This window comes from Sprattus sprattus, assembly GCF_963457725.1.
Source record: "Sprattus sprattus genome assembly, chromosome: 14".
NCBI classification, from domain to species: Eukaryota; Metazoa; Chordata; class Actinopteri; order Clupeiformes; family Clupeidae; genus Sprattus; species Sprattus sprattus.
Window position 1 is genome coordinate 17,397,413 of NC_137912.1, and position 17,002 is coordinate 17,414,414.

The window sequence follows — 17,002 nt, forward strand, 5'->3', positions numbered from 1 at the left end:
AAAAAGGAAAAAACTTCTGAGTGGCGTTGCCATAATGTAGTCACACCAAGGGGCAAAATACAGGGGACACCCTGCAGCCTAGAAGTGATGCTATCAGCCCTTAGCCAAACTGAGTTGAGCAGAAATATGAAAACTTGGTACACTTCCCTAATGCCAAGACAAAACACTGAAGCAGAAAGAGAGCAAGGAGGAGAGTTTTTGAATCAGAGAGAGAGCGAGAGAGAGAGAGAGAGAGAGAGAGAGAGAACAGACCCGTGGCCTGGAAGTGAACGAAGAAAGAAAAAAAAAAAAGAAGTGAACCTTTGATGACTAGGACTTTTGGGTTGAAAAGGCTTAACTTTAAAATATTCCTGCCGGTTGTGAAAAGGGGATTGACCAATGACCTGATCCCAGGCACCCACTGAGCAAAAGGGTTAATGGTGGATAAAGATTAAGACACCCACCCCCACCATCACCAGCACCAATACCCTCTCGGCTGCATCCCAGTGCACCTTCTTCCCAATCCCAAATCAGTCTAACAAAGGGGAACCTGCCAATGGAGAGAGCCTGGGGGTGCTTTGATATCTCCCATCCCCAATGCCTACGCTGTCCAGGGTAAAGACCCGCGGAGGTTACCCGCTCCTACTCCAGGGAGGGAAAGGCTTCTATGCCAGAAAAAAAAAAATCCCATTTGGGGGCGGGAAATGACAGTCACTCTTGATAGAACAAGAAATCAATTTCAAAGGGGAGAGCGAGCAAAGTCGGCCATCCAGGCCAGTCGTCTTCAAACATGGCGAGATATGCTTAATTGCTGTAGATTTTTCCCGAACGTGTGTACATTTTCGGGCCAAAGTTAGGGCGTTTTACACTTTTTTTGTGATGATTAGAGGACTTCTGTTCCCGGACAGATATGCTTTAAGAGTTCATCTTTGAAGATTCAACTGGATACTCAACAAATTAAAAACTAATATTCAAATCTCTTTTAGGTGGAAAGAGAGCGAGGGAGGGGGGGATAAGTGTGGAATGGGGGTTCCGATTCTGCTCAACCCTGTGAGGCGGTGGCTCTTGGGATATCGTCCACAGCCCAGAGCCTTGCCACCCAACCTCACCACTCAAGCCTCACTTTAATCATATCTGCACCTCAAAGGCAAAAACCGCCAGGCAGAATATGGATATTAAGCACCAGTGCCCCCCGCCCCCCCCCTTTAAAAAAAAAAATACTTGCCCAGCATAAGTTTAATCGACCAAACGGAGAGTTGTCCATTATCGTTGCCTGTGAGATCTGGGATCACTTTTTTCCCCTCACTCTCTCTCGAAGTTTCTCCGAACTGAAATTTTTGGCAGCGTGTTTAGTTCAAACATATGAGAACGACATTCCAGAACCCAAGGTGCAAATTTTTGATGACTTGAGGGAACGGGTAACTAAGTAAATGACAGAGCTTAAATTACACTTTTCTTTTTTTAACGTAAAGTATAAAACACTTTCTTTTCTTTTACACCTCCCTCTCCGCCGTCACACACACAATGATCGAGCCCGGAAATTTGTTGCTCGATGCAATCGTCTCATAAGCTACAACTCTCTCCATACATTTCCCCATCATTACTGCAGTCAACCGTCTAACAATGCCCAAGAGTCCCCAGCACCAGTGAAAGGCTGCATTAGCAACAAAGGCCACCTCAGACACATAATCAACGTGCCATGTTTTCTGCGCTCAGATTCTTGGTGCTCATTTCTCTCTGACTTGGTGACTAAGGGCACTTGTTATCGTCACATCTGCCTCGGGAGAGAGGGCGTCTGTAAGCTTTGATGTGTTACATTTCCGTCTTTTACAAACCAGTACGAGCACAGATATTAACATTTAACAGAAGCGGGCAACACGTTCATGTTATTGGGACAAGGCACTTGTTAAAAGTGTTTCTAATTTTTTTTGAGCAGAGATTGTGCGGACACTGAAAAGGTACTTCACAAAGTGTTTAGAATTTTCTGTCATGAATGAAAGGTGATTAATGTTGAAAACTGAAAAGAAAATATCACCTTCACTGGTGTAATAAAAAACAGCATTTGACTCCAACACTTTCATACAAACGCCACAGAAATCTCTTTTCGTGAGTGAATGCTAATAAGAGCTTTAAGGACGAACACGGAGAAATGCAAATGACCATTTTAAAAGACTATAGGTACTCACCACTTTTACTGGACTTCAGAGTACACTTGTTCTGACTTCCGTTATGGCAACTGCCATTCCATATTTCATCCTGGACAAAATGAGCATTTTTTAATGTCAGAAAAAGGAGTCTTGGCCATTAAGAACAGTTGTCAATTAGCACATAAAAGTGGGCACTCTCAGCCGTGCTTCAAAAATAATGGATTCGGTGTGCTGTTTGAATGACATGTCTTGTCATGAATTTACATTAAGTGCTACGTTTGGACGATACATTTGATTCATATTGTCATAAATTGGGAGGTTACACTGAAAATAATATGGTCAATGTTTGTGCAGTAGTCGCCGCTTCAGAGTGTTACTTCATGCCAGCCTGCATATGTTAGTCGCTTTAAGTCTCCATCTGTCTATATCATGTGAAAATATTTTGAGGAGGGACGACCAACCATATAAAGAAAAACTAAAACCTATTGCCGCTATGGTGCATTCAGTCACGCTAGACGGGCAACGATCTCAGTTGATATTCTGAGATAAAAAAACAAGATTATCCCAGCCACACAAGTTCCTCCCAGCGACACACATTCTGTCTTTGGCACATTTCTCTGAAAACTTGTGTAAAAGAGATAACGCATTCTGATTCATTCCGCTTCCTTTAAAAAGGGGGCCAAAGGCTAGGAGACATTAGTAGGACCAGATGAAAAGGCTGGTTTACTGTTTTTTTTTCATACACTTACCCTTGGGGGAGAAACTTGCCAGTAGTGTCCGTCACAAGAAACAGAAGGAGACCAGAAGTGAGGAGGATCTGCAAAGAAAGAGAACCAGAAGAACCCAACACATTACGCACATATTAAAGCCATTACACACTGCACAAGACCCTAATGTGATGTTGACACAACTGCTTTACATTAGATATGCGTGCGGTTTTGTCTGTGTTTTTTGTGCAGTATAACTTTATTTATGGCCTCAGCAATGTCTGAGCCATTTAAGTATGAAATGATGAAGATGTAATCCATCAAAAGACATCTAAAACTCCCTATCTCTCCGTCTGTCTGTCTGTCTGTCTCTCCCTATACCTCTCTCTCTCTCTTTCTCTGTCTGTCTCACTCCATAATGACTGTTTTAGCGCGGAAAAACATAATGTGCTTTCTCAAAAAGAAAAGTCAACAGCGTGCCTTGAGGCTTCATGCCAGCAGGAGTGTAAATCACAGTTTACACCCACCTCAGCTGACACTTACAGGTGTACGGTAACGACCAAAAGAACACAGAGCGGTGCGGATCTAGTGTGTGGACACCCTGTCCTCCCAGTCTCTGTAGCCCAAACTAAATACACACACACACAGAGAGGGGAAAAACACCTCTCAATCTGATGTGTGTGACGTGTGTGTGTGTGTGTGTGTGTGTGTGTGTTTGTGTTTCCTTTCTCCCCTCTGTGCATTTTTCCCCCCAGAATTCCAATGACCCCTACAGGCAACCAGCAACTCCAGCATGGCATGGAATGTGCTCTCTGAACTGTACAAAGGCACTTCAGCCTGGAGACTTCTGCTGGAAACAAAAACCTGCCAAGTGCCATTATTTTTACTGTCTGAGTCTGGGGGAATGTTGCACAGATGCCTGCTATATATCATCTATAAGCTGCGTTGCAATATTATTAGAAGTATTATTGTTGTTATTAATATAATAATAATAACCATGTGCTGTTGTTTATTATTATTAATAATAAACAATAATAAGAATATGTATTAACAAATAATTTACTCTTTCAGGTCTCTTGGGTTTAACTGTGCAATTATTTACAATTTTGTAAGCCCACTAATGCTGCTATTTACACCATACACAAACATCCTATCACTAGAGCGGAGTGTAAGCCCTTTAGGCTTAGTCAACATTTGAATGAGAGATTTGTGCGCAAAATTAGATTTGAAAATGTTCTACACTTTTGTGTAAATAAATGCTTTGAATGAGAGGCAATATAAGCATGCAAGTGTCAACTAATCGGCGCAAATAATCGCGAAACATTATTTTTTGCTAATGTTCCGATCATTTTTAATGACTTCTGAGGATTTTTTCCCCCTTTTATACATGCGTTTGCGTTTGGTCTGTAAAGCTTGTACAATTTCTTTCGCAGGCAACGCATCCAGAATGCCATTAGTCTGTTTGACCTCGAAATGCTAGGGACTTACAAATACCATACACATTTCCATTCGGCACACAAAGCGGCCTCTAAATGCTATCAAATTATACACACTCTGCTTTCACACGCTGAGGGCCCCTAATAATACCGTACCCTGATATTTACATGAAATGCGGCAGTAAGTCTAGATAAACTATTTAAAATCGAGCACAGAAATACCTCCACAGCCTCAAAAGCAGCACAAGCAAAGGGGACGATGAAAGAAGACATTATGCTAACAAGTCAGATTACTGTACACAATAATTTTATCTTTAAAGTAAATACCATGCCTCTGTTATAGGGCTAGGCTGCTATGGAAAGTCACTGCCATATTCTTCCACCCCCCTCCTTGCGCGGGGGCCAAACACACTCTTATCTGAGCGAGTCGTGCAATTCAGGCCCCCCGAACAAAGATGAGTCTTCAAGCTCCGACTATTCATCGCCGGACGTGTAATTACCCCCGGTTCACAGTCTAGACGTCCGCGCTTTCTCTGTATTTAAGACCCCCTTCTGCAACATGCGTGGCACTCGCTACCCCCGAGCCCACGTTAAATCTGCCCGCAGATAAATTAGCGAAGAATGCGGCGAAAGCGACACAATGAAAAGAACTTTATCCTTCCCCGCTGCTAAATGAGATTTCTTTGAAATGCAGATCAGTGGCGCTAGATTAGTGAATTTTAGCCGCTGTCAACATCATAACAAAATACAAATGTGATTGTTCGCCCTGGACTTATCTTCTTGCCTCCATCTGCTGCCTGCTTATTTACTAGGCTTGATTTACTATGCAGATCTAAATAAGAGGCATCAAAAGGAGGGCTTACAACACAATGGCTTCTTAAGCTCCTACATCAAGGTATTTGAGACCAGAGTCCCTTAGAAAAAAGGGTGCCCATCAAAGGCTCATCTCTAATGAACTTCCATATCAGAGGGAGGGGAGGGGGGGCTATAATGCAGAGACAGACAGAGACAGAGAGAAAGAGAAAGAGAGACACAAAGTCAAAGAAAAGGTGGTGTAGAGACAGAAAGAAAAGAAGAAATACCAGCTTGGCTTAAAGAGAGGCAGAGACAGAAAGAGGAAAAACACAAACAGATGAACAGACAGCGAGCATGAAAGGGAGCACACAGAACATGACTGAGGAGGAGAGAGAGACAAACACAAGAGAAAAGAAGCCCCTTAAATCAGGGGGCTGCGCTGAACTAGGGGCCACGGCGTCGGGGACCCCCTGGCTGGGGCGGGGTGAGGTGGGGGCCGGGGAGAGGTGAGATCTGGGTAAACGCTCGGGGCTCAGGTAAGACAGAATGAGCCGTGACATGACAGCACACATTCCCACAGGCCTCGGGGCTAAAGCTCTGAAGGGCTGCCGCCTCCGCCGCTGCCACTAATGAAATATGGCCATGAGAAAATACCACAACACAAACACTGGGCTCTACTGTATCTGCAACGTGCTGCCTCCAGATTTACAGGAAGCCTCTTTGAGGATGTGCAGGACTGCCTGCCTATATGTGTGTGTGTGTGTGTGTGTGTGTGTGTGTGTGTGTGTGTACAGGCACATGTGTGTATGTGACTGTCTGAGTATGTGCAAGTGTGTCGAGTTTACAAGCAAGCAGCACACTACAGACTCAAGTGGATAGTGCTTTCTCACACAACCACAGTAATCTTCAAAGCTTCAGGAGTGAAATTTATAAGGGCGGGGTGGGGGGGGGCATTCTCTTAATTTCACGCCGTATTTGTTGCATCCTGCTTATGGGGGGAAGGATTACAACCCAAATCCCATAACTGAGAAGGGAAAAGGCGATTGGGTGGGGGTGGTTAAGGGGGGAGGTGAGGACTAGTGTCTGGTCAGAGCCAGATCTGATCCTGAGAAGACAGTTATTCATTGCTCATTCCTTCACACACACACACACACACACACACACACACACACAGAGACACACACACACACACACACACACACACCACACAAACACACAGACACACGCAAACTTATTTCTGTACAGGCCGCATATACATAAAAGACAGGGCAGTGTTGTTGCAGTGCTTGTGCTCTGGTTTGTGTTAAGAACCCAGCATCCACATGATGGTGGGTTTAGCCGGGAACAATCAGCCCTGGAGCTCCATGTAGTCTGCAGACGAGTCCAGGACACATGTGGCATGGGGGAAGGGGGGGGGGGGGCATGACCAGATGATGGAGGGATACAGAGGGGGGTTCGGAGGAGAGGTGTGTGTGGCGCGTGGCAGCCACTCGTGTGCCAGTCAATGGCTCCGGGGTATGTCCTACCTCAGGATCATATCTCCCATAGACAATGCAATGGAGAGAAATAAAAAAAAGAATGAGAGAGAGGGAGGCAGAGAAAGGGAAAAAAATTAAAAAATAAAAGAAGGTAAAAATGTACTTAAAAATGCTTGATTGGGAAAAGTAACAAAACCCAATCACACAAACACACACACACACACACACACACATACACACACACATACACGCACACACACACACACACAACAGCATGCATGCAGGCTTGCAGACACACAGATCAGCGAGCAGCAGTGGCATCCTCTAGGCTGTATAGCACCGCACAAACCACAGTTGTCTGCCGATCTCCCTCCCCCTCTCCCCCCACCCTCTCTCTCTCCCTCTCTCTCTCTCTCTCTCTCTCTCTCTCCCTCCCTCTCTCTCTCTCTCTCTCTTATCCTTGCCAAGTGGGCAGAGTGCCAGTCCCATTTGCAACCACAAGGGACTGTGGCATTTTTTTTCTTGTTTAATGAAATGACAAAACAACAGATTTACATATGCAGAAACAGGTGCTGTAACAGGTTTAACTCCTCTTGACCTAAACCGTTTTGGGAGAAGAAAAAAAAAAACATTATTATTTAGAAGAAGAAGAAGAGAAGGAGAGAGAGGGAGAAAGAGAATGAGAGAAAAAAAGAAAGTTTATTAGCAACAGCTGCCTGAAGGTATTTAGGCTCGGATGGGCACTCAAGTCTACACCATCTGTGCTGCAGGTTGCCAGAAGTGACAATCTAAATTAAAAACCACTCATCAAACATCATAAAAATAAACCATTGTGTTCCTGGGCCCATATGCTGTAAACGGCTCTGGGAGCAAGGAGCGAGAGACGGGCAGAGAGAGAGAGAGATGGAGAGATAGAGGAAGGGGTAGAGAGTGTGTGAGGAGGGGAAAGTTAAAAAGAGAAACAGAGAGGAAGAGCAAAAGAGGGAAAGTGGTAGGGAGAGATGTGAAGAGAGAAGGAGCAAGAGAAAGAAACACAGAAAGGAAAAACACAGAGTGACAGCGAGAGAGAAAGAGAGAGAAGGGGAGAGAAGGGGGAGAGAGTGAAGGTAGACAGAGAGAGCGAGAGACAGAAAGAAAGAGAGAGAAAAGGTAGAGAGCGCTCAACATTCACCAGTCTCCAGGCCAAGCATGGGCCTGGCCTACAGGAAACAATGAGATAGAGACAGACAGCTAGACACACATGCAGACAGACATAGGAGTTTGGGAACTCCACTACCTGCTCACTGCATTCCTCAACTGATACCAAGACAGGGGAAAGACCAACAGGAAGAAAAGAAAGAATTCCCTTGTTTGAGAGGTTTCCCAGTGTGTGCGTGTACGTGTGTGCGTGCGTGTGCCTGTCTGTCTGTGGGTTTGTTATTCAAATTTCCTATTTTATTATGATGATAAAGTGCACTATATGCCTGCTATAACCATTTTATTATTGTGACATTACATACAATTAGGCAAATCACATCCACTAACTGATCACAGCGAGCATCCTACCGCCCTCAATACAGAAATGGCTCTGATTGTTTTGCACGCTGTAATAAGCATTTTCCAGAATATTCTTTTGGAATAAAAGTCCAGAACCAGTTCAAATCCGAATGAAACGTTCACAGGAGGCTGGTGCTGTAGGCCGCCACTACACAGTCAGAGCCGTGCTTCTACAAGCCTGCTCCATGCCACCGCAGAGTGCACACTCAAAAGTCAGCAGCAGATTGCTCTTTTGCCCTCCTTTCGAAAGACATCATTGCCTTTCCCCTTGTTGTTGCTTTGCCCTGTTTGTATTTAGCGGCAGGCGAGCTGGGGTGGGGGGTGGAAAGGGGGCAGTGTCGGGAGTGTGGGGGGGGGGGGGGGGCAAACCTGAGATGGCCGTGACCCTGCCGGAGTGTGTGTGTGTGTGTGTGTGTTTGTGTTTGTGTGTGTGTATGTGTATGTGTGTTTGTAAGGGGTTGGGGGGGCAGAAGGCAGCTCCATATGCCTGCAGCCCCAAGCCTGCTGCTCTTTCTGCAGCCTAATGTGCTTGTCAGGAGACGTTAGCCTCACAAACCCTGTATGTGTGTTTGGCCTCCTGTTTTACACAACATGTTGAAAATAAACAGATTTTTCCCCTCCCTGAGTGTGTGCGCATGTGTGTGTGTATGTACTCTCACCCTCTCCGCAAAACAAGTCTGTCCTCAGAGAGAAAGAATAAACCAAGGTCAATATGGGAAGCCTGGTACATGGTACATGGTCACACAAGACTGACACGTGTCAAATCACCTATTCTTTATTTAATTTAGGCCTGACAGTATGGTTCCATAAAAAGAAATGTTTAGAAACCATAACACACTCCAATCAGGCTACTGTGTGTCATAGCAAGATACTCAGTGGATAATCTCACCTTTAGTTCAAATACTGACTCATTCACTGGCAATTATAAAAAAAAAACATCAGTTCCATTTTTTTTTTGTCAAAGAAGAGTGGCAGACTGAAGTGGGGCAAATCAGTGTAACATAACATATACATACAACAATCACGGTGTCAAGTCAAGACTTATGCAAAAGGTCATGACTAACTGCCCAGAACTCCCCCACCCCTCCACCCACCAACCCCTTGCCCCTCTTTTCTCTCTGACTCTCCCCCCCCTCTCTCCCTCTCTTTTTGTCATGCGGGTCACTGTTTACAGCGCCCACTGACCCCCAGGCTGATCTGTGCTGACTGTCGGGCGACCTTGCCGGTTACCACCAGTGACCCTGCCTCATCTTCGATTTGGGGGCTGGGGGTGGGTGGGTGTCTTAGCACCCTGAGAGCGATGTGTTCTATTCCTCCTCCGCCATCCTTCTACCCTGGTCCTCCATTCTTCCCCTGTTCCACATTTCCTTTCAGCCACAAGATCCTGACTTCAAAAAGGTGGACGCATTGCTGTCGCCATGGCGCAATGTAAGCGTTCAGGCACAACAAAGAAGCAAGGGGGGGATCAGCACGGGTGCTTCTGTTTTGACAAATGACCCCACATTACCCTCCGTGCCAGAGAGTCACTTATCTTAAAGATGAATAATGTTGTGGTAGATAAGATAATAGACAGAGGGGCTGAAGGTGTACCAACCCCACACCATCACAGAGGGGTGGGGAGCCAGTTTGCTTAATATGGAGGGTTAGGTTATGGAAAGAACCACTGGAGCTGACTGGAGGACTGTTAAGGGTGTCTGTTATTGAGAGATTGCGAGGAATGTATCCTAAAACAACACAAAGAATACCAGCCAAATGGATGTGAACCGCCGTGTCATGTGTGTGTTTACGCCTGCTGAGAGGGCCTGAGTGTGTTTGAGCCCTTTCCCTAAACCTCACTGATGAAGTAAAAGAGTAACGAGGGGGCCCCCAAAAAATAAATGGCTAACCCCTTTGGCCCCCGGCGTCGCTTTTCAAAAGTAAAACGCTCAGGCACCGGTCATCCTCCGCTGTGCCCGCGTTGAGAGTTCACATCGAATCCAGATTCCACTGGCCGCACCCCTGCAGGAAAAAAAACGAACCCTTTTCCCAGGCAAAAGTCACAGCCTTGCTCCTCAGTCAAATTTAGACCGAGCCAGGATTAAAAAGTGACCCAGAGCATAACTATGAAAAAAAGAAACAAAAGAGAGAGAAAGAGAGAGAGAGAGAGAAAGAGAGAGAGAGAGAGAGAGAGAGAGAGAGAGAGAGAAAGAGAAAGAGAAAGAGAGATGGAAAAAAAGTCTTGGAGCTTTAGTAGTGCTCAGTGACTGAGGAACACCAAACAGCATTACTGCGACAGGGATAATTACGGGAGAGCCGGGGCCTCTTAAGCACGTAATGCAGTCTTTTATCTGAGCGAGTCAATCTCTCCTGGGCTGACAGCTAGCAGCATATGATCCCCGTAAACAAATACTCTCACGCGGCCTGAAAGTGCCATGAAAGGCCAAAACTGTCAACACAAATTCCATTCTTGAGGAGGGGAGGGGAGGAGTGGGGGAGAGAGAAGTGGGAAGGAGGGAGGGGTGAAAAAAGAAAAGGAAAAGAAAGAGAGAAAAAAATGAAGGAAGAGAGAAAGGGAAAAAAAATAAGGAGACTTGATCACCTCTGGTTGCCTTAACTTGCATGGAGGTTGTCATGGCAACTCAGGGAGGAAGTTAACATGGATAAAAACAGAAAGCTTTTTTTTTTTTTCTCCTCTGTAATTGCCATTAAGGCTCAACGGCACCTTTTTCCCCCGGCTGTTTTGCGTTGCTACGACGAGGCTGGCGCTCTACAGTTCTGTCTGACCAGCTTACTCTGGCCCTTTGGTTTCTTTTTTGCTTCTTTCACCCCCCTTTCATCTTTTTTGACCCTTCTTTCCAAAACAACAAATCGCCTCCGAGGGGGTTGAGCAAGTGAGCAGTTTTATTTAAAATCGACTCTCAGGTGGTGAGGGCAATCAGAATGGCAGAGGCTAAAACTGGAGTTTACTTGAACTTTTCAGAAACAAAGAGTAAAAAAAAAAAAAGGAAAAAAATAAACACAAGCTATTTATAAAGCCTGACGAAACCCAGGGCATCTCGCCCCCGAGAACCAGTGAGCAGAGAGAGCAGACGAACGAACGGAGAAAGATTTTCTCCTTGTGCCCCTGCTCCTGTCTAGAGGATCGCCTCTTTACAATGACGCATGGCAGCTATTTGCATGTGTGCATATTTAAAAGCAGAGGCAATGTAGCAGAGCGTCGCTATGAGAGGCTCAACCATCAATATGGAAGTGCGGTTAACCTGCCCCCTGCACCAGCAGTGGCACAGGAGGCAGGACACGGGTGAACTGGAAACAGAAACGCAGGCCGGGCATTTCACTCCAGACTAGTTATAAATTTGGCCACATTGTCATCTGTGAGGAAAATTATCCAGATTATAAAACACAAACATTTTGGGACTGACCAAAAATAATTTATGGTCAAATTTGGCGCTAGACATATAGTCTATTTCTGAGAAAGATCAATATTTTACATATAAATGATCATGTTGGTTTGCAATATTCTAACATTGTGCAACATTCATTCTTAAAACTTCCATCATTCATTCATTATTTGAATTCCCTTAGCTTCCACAAACTGGTCGCTAGTCTTCCTAGGGTCCATACAAAAACAACAGCAATAAAAGAGGGAACAATTTGAAAGCACACAGCAGTACCAATAACATAATAAAAAGCAATATAAGCCAAAATATAACGACTAGAAAAAAGGTGAAATTACTGTCATACTCGCTATCATTTGTGTATCAGCAGCATATTATTGTGGTACCTTGTAAAGTTAAATTGTACCCATAGGTGGCGCTAATGATTTTTCGCAGTACCTGTGACACACAGGCTACTGTGTTACGCTCATGGCTTTATTATGGTTACGTTACTGTAGCCTCTTTAGCTGTACAGTGTGTGCACTTTTCCTATCGTATGTGGCACGATCCAGTGCTGGGAATACCATAGTGTAGGTTTAGGGTACTTTTCTTTACTAGTTGAAATATATTGCCGTCAATGTCATATAATCGTTATGTTGCTATCATTTATATAATTTCTCCGCAAAGACATAAGATGCACAAACTGTGTTACTGAGCTACTCCTAGCCATGCTGGGAATGTCGTGTGTGTGTTTTAAGCTAGTGTTTTTGACTGACCTGGTCTCCTACTGGCGAACATGCTGCTAATTATGCAGCATTTACCATAGCCTGTGTCAAGGGCCTTTCTCTTTATTATTCTCTCCCTCTCTGCTCCACCTTTCCTTGTCTTCTGACCGTCCATTTTGCCGGGGTGACTTGTTATCGTTAGAACAGCAGGTACCCTTGCGCCAGGAGACCACGTAACGAGAGAGTGAGAGTCGTGCCTGATTATGGGGATTATGAGAGGTGCGTCAACTCCTTCCCGCTTGCTATATTATTGCTGGTCAAGTTGAGGGTTCACGGCAGGCCAAAATGACCCTCAGGCCACGGGGAAATGTCCCGGACCCGGCTGCTCCCAACGGCCTGCCGCCTGAGGCAGGAGCAGAGGCAGCAAAGGCAGCATCGCAATTTCACTACAGCTTAACTCTGATTTGGATAAATGATGGCAACTTGTGACAATGCACACACATCAATCCTCTGGAGTGTTCATTTTGCTATTAACATAATGAAACACACGTACCTATCCCCCGCTCTCACACACACACACATACAGACCCCTCAACCCAATGAAAAATGCAGCCTGACTAAAATGAATGCATGTCTGATGTATAGCCGAGCCTGTGTGGAGCTGGGGGGGCTGCGGGGGTGGCACGGTGTCGTAGAGGTCAGCTGTCATTTGTCTGCGAGAAACTGGCATGTTAGGACAGGGACCCCCCCACTCAAAACTGAATGTCGAACGGTCAGAAAAAGGCTAATTAAAATCACCTGGTGATGGGGCAATGCGGTGTGCATGTGTGTATGTCTGTGAGCAGAGTATGTGTAGGCATGGGTGTATATGTTTGTGTTTTCGTGTGTGTAAGATATGTGTGTGTCTAAAAAAGGCTCAGCCTGGGCACAGCAGTGTTTGAGAGTGTATGAGACCCAGGCTGCCACCGAGCGCCCCTGAAAGATATATTTTTTTTTTTACAGCCGGGCGTTATTAGCCCCGGCTTTGAAGAGAGCCGCCGTGTTGAGTGATGAAATGAGGTGGTGGAGGGGGTTATGGTGGCAGCAGGGGGGCCGGGTGGAGGTGGGGGGGAGACACACCTGCATTTCACCTGTGCAGCTGCCAATAGTACACAGAGGTGTGCCTGTTTTAACGCAGGGTCATAAACCAGGCTCAGGTCATGGTAGGCAGGGGGTGCGAGGGGGTTGGAAATGCTGGTTAGGGCAGAGGTAGGTAAGGTGTGTGTGTGCAAGGGGGGGGGGGGGGGGGGGGGTGAGGGGTGGGGGGGTGTAGTAGACCAGGGCACCTTGTTAACGCTTTAAAAAAAAAAACTCCACTGATTGATTTCTTCTCAACGTTCCTCAGTCCGAGCAGATGAGGCTAAAGGGCTGTAATACTCCGAGCCCAGACAGAGAGCTAGCCTTCAATGTACACCTCACCTCTGAACACTATCTGCCTCTCACATCTAATGTACAATTAACACAGCCTCACGGAGGATATACAGTATGGAGGAGAGGCAGCAAGAACACGGTAAGATGGAAGCCATTGTTTAACAATTAGGGCAATAACACTAATACAAATCTTGCAGTGCATCCATAGTTATTAATGGTGGTTTTGATAATAATGCAATAATTAATAGTACCATGTGATACAAAAAAAAGCATATGTCTCAACATTCTATTTAATCTCTAAGACCAAATAATAATAATAATATTATGAAAAACACCTATATTTAATTCATTTGAAATGTGGTCAATACACCCATACATAAATGCTCAGGAATTGTCAGAAAGGTAATGCATGAGACTTATGCAAATTAGGTTCAAATGAACATGCATGGCAAAAATATCAAACACTTCGGGCAAAGCAGGTAGCACAGTCAATTTTAAACATTATGAAAATTAACACAAATATGCGATACGTAAACTGTGGTCAAAAGAAGCTTATAGAAGACGTCTGTCAAATGTGACATTTACAAGATAAGACACACTTAAGTTTACTTCATTTTCTTAAAACGTTATATATTGCTTTATATATACTCCTTAATTCCTGTGTTCGTCAAAAGAAATACAGCAAGAAAACAAATGTAGCCTTTTTAATAGTCAGTCGTCAAACGTACTCTATCTATAAATCAGAGGCAAAGAAAGACACATGTTGAGCTGAGGTATTTCGCTTGAATTTGAAGTAAATAAGTGTGCGTGTAATTTTTAAGTCAAAATAGCGATGTTACTAGTAGTCAACTTTACGTGTTGACAAACATATTGTTTGTACACAAGTAGTTATATTGAACTTTGCGTCCCGTAGCGCAAGAGACCAAAGTATGTCCAGTAGCATCAAAGAGTCTTGGGTCATCTTAAAAGTCGCTATGCCTTTCCTCCCCGTTGACTCTTCACTGACCCACGCCGGGGCTAAGGGAGCTAGAGGGTCTTAACTAGCAACAAACTATCGCACAGCGACAATTGTGTAGACAACAACGCCAGGAAGAAACGTTTAGTAGGCTAACCGCAAAGCACTCAAAACGCTACCTTTCGACCACCCTTTTCCATTTCAGGGGTCCTGGAGACGGCAGCCCATTTATCGATAACGAGTAGTGAAGTGAAACTCAACGGGTGGAGAGAGATAAATTGTGAAGTGAAGAAAAAAAAACTTACCAAAAACAGACTAGTAGCTTACTGCCTCCGTCAACAACGCGGGCAAGAAGAAAACAAGTCTATGTGAGTTGCGCAGTTGTGAAAGCTTCACACGTGGAGGTACGAGTTAATCATAAAGTAGAAAAATGAACAACAAGGCGCTGAGTAAATAATAGCTGCGATATTCCTCCGCTCGGAGATGCCCGCGTAGCCGTGCTGCTGTCTTCAGTCAGTGTGCTGCTGTTATTACTCACGCAACAGAAACAGCAGTACACTCCGTCCTGCTAGAATGCTCTCGCATGACGCGCAATGCCAAGAAGTAGCTTGTTTTTGCATTACGATTCAATACATCAAGATGTATTCCGCGAAGTATTTGGGACTAGCTTATTATAATGCAGACCCCGGGGAAGCACTTACGCGGAGTTGGATATTGTTATTTTTTGGAGCACTGCGACCCCATGTGACGTCATGTCCACCTGCTATGTAAATAAAAAACTCATCAGAAGTTTAATGAGAGCACCACTTTTGACAATCACAAATAAAACACCACACACCACTTTGTCTAACCAAGCCTCCATCTTTTTTGACGTATGATGCCTTTACCAGATAGTAAATGAGAAGTAGAAGCTGTTTCAAAAGCAGGTGTCTGCTCCATACATATTTTTTTTATAAACAAATAGTCAGATTTTTTTGTTAAGATGCAAACTCGTGTAAATGATAAATGGAGGGGGTATAGTGGAATTCATTTTGTAATTGAATTGCTTTGCAATTGTAATTGAATATAAATAAGATTCATGTTATTATGTATTTGTTTAATTTGTTATGACAATTCTGGCTTTGCAGTCTGTTACAGATTTGAGGTCATGGTCAGAAACCAAACAGTAAACAGCTTTAGTAAACGTTTCATTTTATATTTGCACAACCACAAATATAGGCTAAAGCTGTATCACGTAGTCTATTATATTAAAACGTCTTTGGGAAAGGCATTAGCTACCCACGCTGGTTGATGTAGACTATCTATAGACAAGACATTCGTGCCTTAATTGAATTCTACACTTAATAAACTGTAAACAATACCACGTAAGCTAGATACTGAAGCTCTGAAATGGTTGCATTCGAACTTGTGGAAAAAATGTGGGCCAATTCAGAATCTAACAAGAAATATGTGCAGAGCCCAAAACTGTTTCTATATTGTTTAGTAAATGTTTATTTGTTTCTCACATTTGTTTCAGTTGCATAATTTCTCTGTTGTAATTTATAATTTCCTAAACGCTTAAATAATCGCCAAAAGATAGATTACACATTTTTAAAGCAAGATTTTCCTGATAATGTCTATTTTTCTATCTTGATTTACACAATTAGTCGTCGCTTATGATGTAATTTCTGTGAGATCGTTCTTAAAATATCCAAGATTTTCTTTAAAGACGAGAGCCTATGTGTCTTTCGCTATTTCCATTGAGAAATCGTATGTGCCGGTATGTGAATAACTATCTGATTCCACTTTCTGATTCTGGAAATATTTTTCAATAGCGTTTTAATTGTAGTATGCTCAATTAACATGTTAATCATATAATAAAATATTAAAGCGAACAATTTAATCTATTTTAAATATCTTGGAAATACATGAGTCTATGCAATAACTTAAGCCGTCTCCTAAGAAGCACAATTCGACGAGCGATATAACAGAACACTGTAAAATGTATATTTCATTTGTTTTCCTGAAGAACAGTATTTTAAAAGTTGTATGTCTGTGTTAGATTGCCGACTGTCCTTTTACCTGTCGGTTTAAAGAAGTAATATGTCTCACGTTTGAGATGTATAATTAGGCTGGTATTATGCCTATTTATTCACGAATAAGTGTGTATTTGAAAGAAAATACATAATTTAAAGATTAAGTCGTTTATTTGTTCCTTTAAAAGGTTAATAATCGCATACTATATTGGCGCAGTCTTACAACTTTCCATACTTTCTTTCATAGAAATGTCACTATTCATCCGCAACGTAACGTAGTGCGTTGTTGTTTTGGAATGTCGAGAAATTTGCCATTCCAGTACACCCTGTAGTCACGGAGAGATCTTAGAAATTGTGAATAAACTGATGTGAGTATACAGTTCGGAATTGTGATTGTGGAGTTTTGCCTCCCCCTAGCGGTCCTTTTATGTACGTTTCCATGATTAACCAATCGACCAACCTC